The sequence below is a fragment of the Mandrillus leucophaeus genome, unplaced genomic scaffold (assembly GCF_000951045.1).
Source record: "Mandrillus leucophaeus isolate KB7577 unplaced genomic scaffold, Mleu.le_1.0 Scaffold739, whole genome shotgun sequence".
In the NCBI taxonomy this organism is placed as follows: Eukaryota; Metazoa; Chordata; class Mammalia; order Primates; family Cercopithecidae; genus Mandrillus; species Mandrillus leucophaeus.
This window is the reverse complement of record NW_012108019.1, coordinates 1270857-1278503: the sequence shown is the minus strand read 5'-3', so window position 1 is coordinate 1278503 and position 7647 is coordinate 1270857.

Genomic DNA, 7647 nt, shown 5'->3' with positions numbered 1-7647 from the left:
GTTGTTGTGTCCATGCCAGGTTTTGATAAGAGGATGATGCCAGCCTTCATAGAACGAGTTGGGGAGGATTCTCTTCTCTTCAATTTTTTGAATAGTTTCTGAAGGAAAGGTATCAGCTTTTCTGTATACATCTGGTAGAATTTGGCTGTGAATGTCCACCTTAACCAGTTTCATTAAACATAGTACTGTAACTCCTAAGCAGAGCAATTAGACAAAAGAAACAAATAAAATATCTAAATTAAAAGGGAAGAAGTCAAATTAGCCTTGTTTGCAGATGACATAATCTTATATTTTAAAAAACCTAAAGACTCCACCAAAAAAACCTCTTAGAACTGATAAACAAGTTTAGTAAATTTATAGATACACTACCCTGAAATTAGTAGTAGTATATTAATTCCCTCTATCTCTAATGTTATATTTGGTACTGGCCTGGTGGAGTCTATCAGCACAAGTATGTATTTCAATACTCAAGATAGTTATGTGTATTATTGAAAATGAATAAATTAGCTTTAAGGTTTGGTTATTATTGGTCAAATTTATCAGCATCTCATTACATTAAGAAAAATCGTAATCATTATTTTGAGGTCTGTCAAACTTAACAGCAATTTTTCTTATTACAGTTGATCATTACCAAGATTCCATAGCCTTTTAACTTTCAGTTAAGACATGATGCTCACTTTTTATATAATTCTCTGTTGATCTGTTTATTTTTATATATAGGAGGATTGTTCAAATCACAGTGATAGCGAGAAATAAATATGGTAATAATTTCCATATTACATTTCGAGTTATGCTTTCTACTTAAAATTATGTATCTGAGAACTAAAATTGTACATACTTCATGTCTTTAGTAAATTTTAACTCATGGCATATTGGAAGATTTTACTTTGTATACCTTAGATAAAGAAACTGGGGCCCTAAAGTTTTTACATATGTAGGGATCATGCAGGAAGATTCTGTCTCATTTGTATGTGGCAGACATCCTCCAGATGTATGTAGTAATATAGGTTAAGATGAAATAAAAGACACAAATGTTAGCCCTTCTCAGGGAGTTCTTACTTGATTCCAATTAATAGAGCAGATTTTGCAATCTAGGCTAAAGATACAAACTCATTTCACATGGGTCAAAAACAGTCACTGAGGTTAATGACTTTTTGTCGTTACTAACCTGACTCAAATCTGAACCGGTGACCTAGAAGTAAAAGACTCTGTATGACACAAATCCCCTGATGGCTTTCTCTAATTTATATCTTAAATTTTTTTACTTATAATAAATTATAGCATCAAACTCTTAGAACTGTATGTGAAATCATTTTATAAACCATTTACTTCAAGATGTATTTGTCATATTTAATATGTACCTGTTGTTAATACATATTGTCTTCCAGAATTTCAAAAATGCATATTTTCCTAAATTTTTCCAGGTGACATTTGCATATCTTTTTCAAATGGTTCTATAGAATTACAATCACTGCTGTCTACAGCAGTCAGATAAATCCAGTCCCTTCTTAAATAATATATACATTGCTTATTGGTTATAATTGACTTTTCCACTAGTGACTGGAGCTGGTTTGTTGCATTTTTAACTGTTGTGTGAAGGCAATTCCTTCATCAGGCAAGTATTATAGGTGTACATTCTGTTAACTCCTGCCAATGCTGCTGGTGATTAAGTTTCATCCAAGTATTTCTCTCAAGTTAAAAACGTAATTTGTTATTGTAGGTATCTTCCAAAGACAATAGAAATGGCTGCTTGGAATTGAGATCTAATTTGTTCATAAAAACAAAAACAAGAAAGAAAGGAATTTGAACAGAGATTATTTCAGACTTAGAAAATCCAGCACCTTCTATTGTGTAATATTTGAGAGGGAATACACAGGTAAGCACCTAATTTAGTTAGTAGAAGCAAATGTAATAGATGCTACCATATATTATTCCTTAAAATATATATTATTCCTTAAACATACATTACATATATCAGGATTGAATAACGCTTCTGTTCTTTCTTGTCCTCCTTCTCTTCCTTTTCCTTCTGTGTACAATAGTGAGTGAAGTGTCATTGCTCTACTGTTGAGATTATTTGAAATAAACAACTTGAAGAGAATAGTTCCCTTATCATTAACAAAGCATAACTTTCCCGGATTCAAGTATTTACAGAAATGTGTGTGTATGTGTGTGTCTGTACACAAGTGTATGTGCTTCTAGGTGTTGGAGACAGAGACAGATGCTACTGGAGATCGTAATCATTCATTTTTCTAATATCATCAATAAAGCCATGTGCTAGAATATTGTAGGAAAATAAGATTCTCTCTATCCATAGACTAACTTCTCTCTAAAATAAAAATATAAGGCATTGACAGGATTTAATATTTTAATATTTCAAGTTTGCCTTCAAGATTATTAAGCTACTGGAAATTTTGTAAAGCAATTGCAGACATCTACAGTATGAGCATCGCTCTATAAATGAGATTCTTCTTCTTCTTCTTCTTTTTTTTTTTTTTTTTGAGACAGAGTCTCACTGTGTTGCTGAGGCTGAAGTGCAGTGGCACAATCTCGGCTCACTGCAGCCTCCGCCTCCCAGGTTTAAGTGATTCTCCTCCTTCAACCTCCTGAGTAACTGGGACTACAGGCACACGCCACCACACCCAGTTAATTTTTGTATTTTTAGTAGAGATGGGGTTTCACCATGTTGGCCAGGATGGTCTCGATCTCTTGGCTTCGTGATCCACTTGCCTCAGCCTCCCAAAGTGCTAGGATTACAGGCATGAACCACTGCGCCCGGCCAAGATTCTCCTTTTTGAAAATTTTAGGGCCATTAAGAGATAAAAACTAAACCACAGTCACGACAGCAACAAAAAATGTAAATACTAATATCATACTTCCATATGCATATCTATATTCTGATGTACAGTGAAACAAAATTATGAGTTAGTCTACCTCATTTTTTGGCAACAGTTTACATTTATGTCCATATCTGGTCTTAAAAATTGGATATCCAAAAGAGCAGAGGCTCCTTATTGAAATTAGTCAACCTGCTTCCATGTATTCCATTATATTAAAAACTGGTAATCTTGTTTTGTATGTACAATGCTATAAAATCTATACTGTATGATGCAAATTGCTGGACATTCTCTTAAGAACTTTGGTATATAGAAATAAATCTTGCCTTCATAGAGCAAACCAAAGATATTCCATCTTAGGCATGTGGAGAAAAAAATTGGATGAGCTCAGAGAAAAAATATAGCCTTATTATACTTGGGCACCTCAGGGCTAAAGTTGACTGAATCAGAAAGGGATATCTTTATTCTGGTGAAAATAATAAATATTTAATTAGGTTGAAGGGAAGCACTAGCAATCAGCAGAGTAGATTGACAGTTGGGATTCTGTCAGAAGATTGTCAAGTACTATATTACTCAAGAGTGACATGAAATCAAGAACTGAATGACAGTAGTTGACAGAAATGTAATTCTCAAGAAACATATCTTTAAATCTCTAATTAAGCATGATGGCAAGCATAAGCAAGGATAGCCTACTGAGAAACAAGGAATATGTGTTCTCATTCCAACTTTATCTTTTTTAGGGCTACTTACGTAAGTTAATAGAACTTTGTGAAATGAGGTAGATGCTTATATGTGCTTTGTAAAAGCTTTAAATTGATAGAATTTTCTGGCCAAAAATCTGATAATCAACTGTTTTACAATTCATTTGTGTAGTGTAATTGTTAAATCGACGAAATGTGTAAACTGAAAGAAGAAAAGAAAGTAATATTCACTGAAATCAAGAATGTTGTATTTTAAAAGTGTCTAAGACATTATATCTAATATAAAATTGCTGCTGAGACTACTACTAACACTATTACTATTAGGATTATTATTCTTTCCTCGTCACAATAAACCACTGAGACTGGCATCATCTTCATTTTATAGAAAAGTAAATGGAAGAAATGGAAGTTAGTGACAACAAAGGCATGCCATTGCTACATTCATTCATTTAGTGGTTGTGTATTTGCTGTGCCTGAAATTGTCCTTTAAAAGTTATATTCTTACTTGTTAAATAAAATAATCACTAGTGAGTTTTCAGAGGATATTTAGAATGTTTGCTTCTTATATTTGGAATCAGAAGATTGTTTTAAAAACCATAAACACCTTTTATGCTAGATTTAGTAATATAAGATTTTAAGGCTATGAGTTTCTCTTGAGCACGTCATTAACTTGCATTACCTATTCAAATAAATAAACTTAGAGAAAGAGAACAATAAGAAGAGTTGAAGAAAAAAATGAATTAACTTGTTAAATTCATTAAATAACTTTCTCAGAGAAAAATTAATAAAATATTTATGAAGATGAGAGAAAATGTAAATAAGATTAAAACTATCAAAGGAGTAACTATATATCATGATGTGTACATTAAATATGTACAGCACTTTAGCTATTAATGTTACTTTCATAAAGAGGTTTAAAAAATAAAAAAGAAACACAGGCACAGAAGCAAGATAAATGTTTGAAATTCCAAGAGAATAATTTGCCAAATTGAATGAAAATATATTTGACTACTTGAAAAATATGAATAATTGACTAAAAAACTATCATTCACAATTTGTCAAAAGAGATAAAACTAAAATTGAATACCGAAGAGTACACAATTAATCCTAAGACGGCAGGAAAGAGAAAAAAAAGGAACAAAGAATCGATAGTCCTGTTAAGAAACAAATAAAAAGATGATTATATAACATAAGAATCACCAGTCACATTAATGTAAATATTCTAGGAAAAGTTCAAATAAGATTAGATAAGAGAATATCCAATTATAGGTGTAAAAATGCTTTTAATATAAGCACACAGGTTAGAAAAGAGTTTAAAATTACATATATGTATAATCTTGTACAAATTAGTATTGTTCGTTAATTTTGTATAAATATATAAACCATATATATATACATACATAATATACCTATATATAGGTGTGTATATATACACCTATATATAGGTCTGTATATATATACATACATATACACACACATATATACACACACCTATGTATAGGTGTATATATAGTTTTAAAACACCTATATATAAGTTTAAAATACCTATATATTAATACCTATATATAAAATACCTAAAATACCTATATATAAGTTTAAAATATATATAGGTATTTTAAAGCTATATATATATATATATGTCTTTTAAAGGTATATATAGAGAGGTATTTTAAAACTTTACATAGAAGTAAAGGCCATAGAAGAGTTATTCTACAAAAGTTCAACAATTGGACCTTGGGCTATGGTATAGGGGGAAACAACAACATCCCCCATTAACATACACACTACAATTCTTAAGAAAATAATAACAAACCAAACTGATCAATACCTAATAATGTTAATACATCATAAATAATTGGGCTTATCAAAGTCATGCCAGTTTGGTTTAACATTTAAAACTCAATCAATGTGATTCACCATTTATTCCTAATAAAGATCATATGTATGAAGATCTACATCAATAAAGAAAAGCATTTAAAAAATGTATCATTCATTCATGACTAAATATGCACATGCAAAACAAAAGAGACAGTAACTAAAAATGGGGGGGGACTTCCCCTACCTAGTGAAGTAATCTTTGAAAAAGAGAAATCTTTAGCCATCATTACACTTAATGCTGAAGAACAGAATTTATTATCTGTAATATCAGCAACAAGGCAAGGATATATGCTGTCATGACTTTGCTTCCCTATTGTATGGAGGGCATGGTCAGAGAAATAAGGCAAGAAAACGATTAAAGTCTAAATGATTTGAAAGGAAAAGAAACAAAACTGTCTTTACTCACAGATGATACAAAATATGCATAGAAATCCTAAGATACTAGAACTTATAAATAAATTTCTAGATCATAGTATATAAGGTTAATATAAAAAATTTCTGTACACTAGTAACAAATAACAAAAATAAATTTTTAATTACTATATACAATATCTTGACCAACATGAAATAGTTAAAATCAATTTAACAAAACATGTTCAAGACCATTTCACTGAAATCTACAAAATGTCACTACAAGCTACTTAATAAAATAAAAATAAGATGGACACATATATCCATTTAATGGGATGGAAAGTTCTATGTTGTTATGATGTTAATTCCACTAAAATTGATCTATGGATCTGATAAGATTTCATTCAAATTCTCAGAATTAATATGGTGACTCATGAAAAGAACCTCAACTACCCAAAACAATTTTTTAAATAAAAGATAATGTTGGAGGACTTCTAATAATTGATTTAAAGACATACCTTAAAGCTACACTGATCAAGTGAATCTTGTATTAGGAGAGACATATAGATCAATGGAATAGAATAAAGAGTACAGAAATAAGGTCAGGCATGTATTCTTAAATATTTTTGAAAAAGGCACCAAAGTCATTATGTGGGGAAAGTGCTTTTCAAAAAATAATGTAGATGAATAGGATCTTTTGCTAAAAAATAAACTTTGACTTTAAACTCATACCATACTTGTTATTTGATCCCAAATATCCTCTCCTTGGTACCTACAAAAAAGTCATGAAAACATATAACCATAGAGAGATATGTAAAAGAATGCCTATAGAAACTTCATTCATAGTAGCCAAGAATGGTAAACAACCCAAATGTCCATCAACATATGAAAAGAAAAAAATCATGGAATATCTATACAATGCCATGCATTACATCACAAAAATGACATAAGCTGCTAATACACGTAAAAATATAGATGGAGCTCAAACATACTGAAAAAAATAAAACCATGCACAAAAGACTGGAAACTGTAGATTTCCACTTTTTTTTATATTCATGAGTAAGTAAAATTAATTCCCAGTTATAAAAAGCAAATCAGTGATAGTCTGTGGCCACAACTGAGGGGTATGAGAAAACTTTTTGGGGCGATAGAAATACTACATTTCTTCATTATGGTGATGGTTACAAAAGCGTACACCTTTGTCAAAACATAACAAAATGGGTGAATTTTACTATGTGTAATTACAACTCAAAAGGTTGCTTAAAAATTGATGATGTATGTGAGGGCAGTAGTCAATTTTGGAGTGATGTATTGGGTAGGTGAGATGTGTTGAGGTATAGTGAACAAGTTGAGGGATTTGGATTTAGAAAGAAGCACATTTTCTCTATGATAAGCACAAAGATGTCAGAGTAAGGAGGTATGGTTAAAGGGAAACTAAGTTTTTCAAAATTACTTGTTTTCTCAATGAAAGATGAGATGGACTTTGATGTAGAAGTACAGGAAGACTGAGAAAAGGAGATACAGAAAAGAATAGGAATATGATTTAACAAGAGAAATATGAAGTAGCAACCAGAACCAATGGTCCACATTAAGCGTGGGGTCATTAAATCAGTCGGCTGTTTGTATGTTTTCTATAGCCACGTTGAACCGCTTTTAGAGAATTTTGGAGTAGGGAGACATTGAAAAATAACCTGAGTTTAATGTGAATTGATTTATTGTTTATTTATGTGTTTAGTCAGGTGAGTAAACAGAACAAAGAGAGAGGATTGGCTTTACAAAGCAGAATTTATCTTTGCTTCTTTATCAGCAAAAATGAGGGCAGGGCATGATGGCTGATGTCTGTAATCCCAGAAATTTGGGAAACTGAGACAGGAGGATCG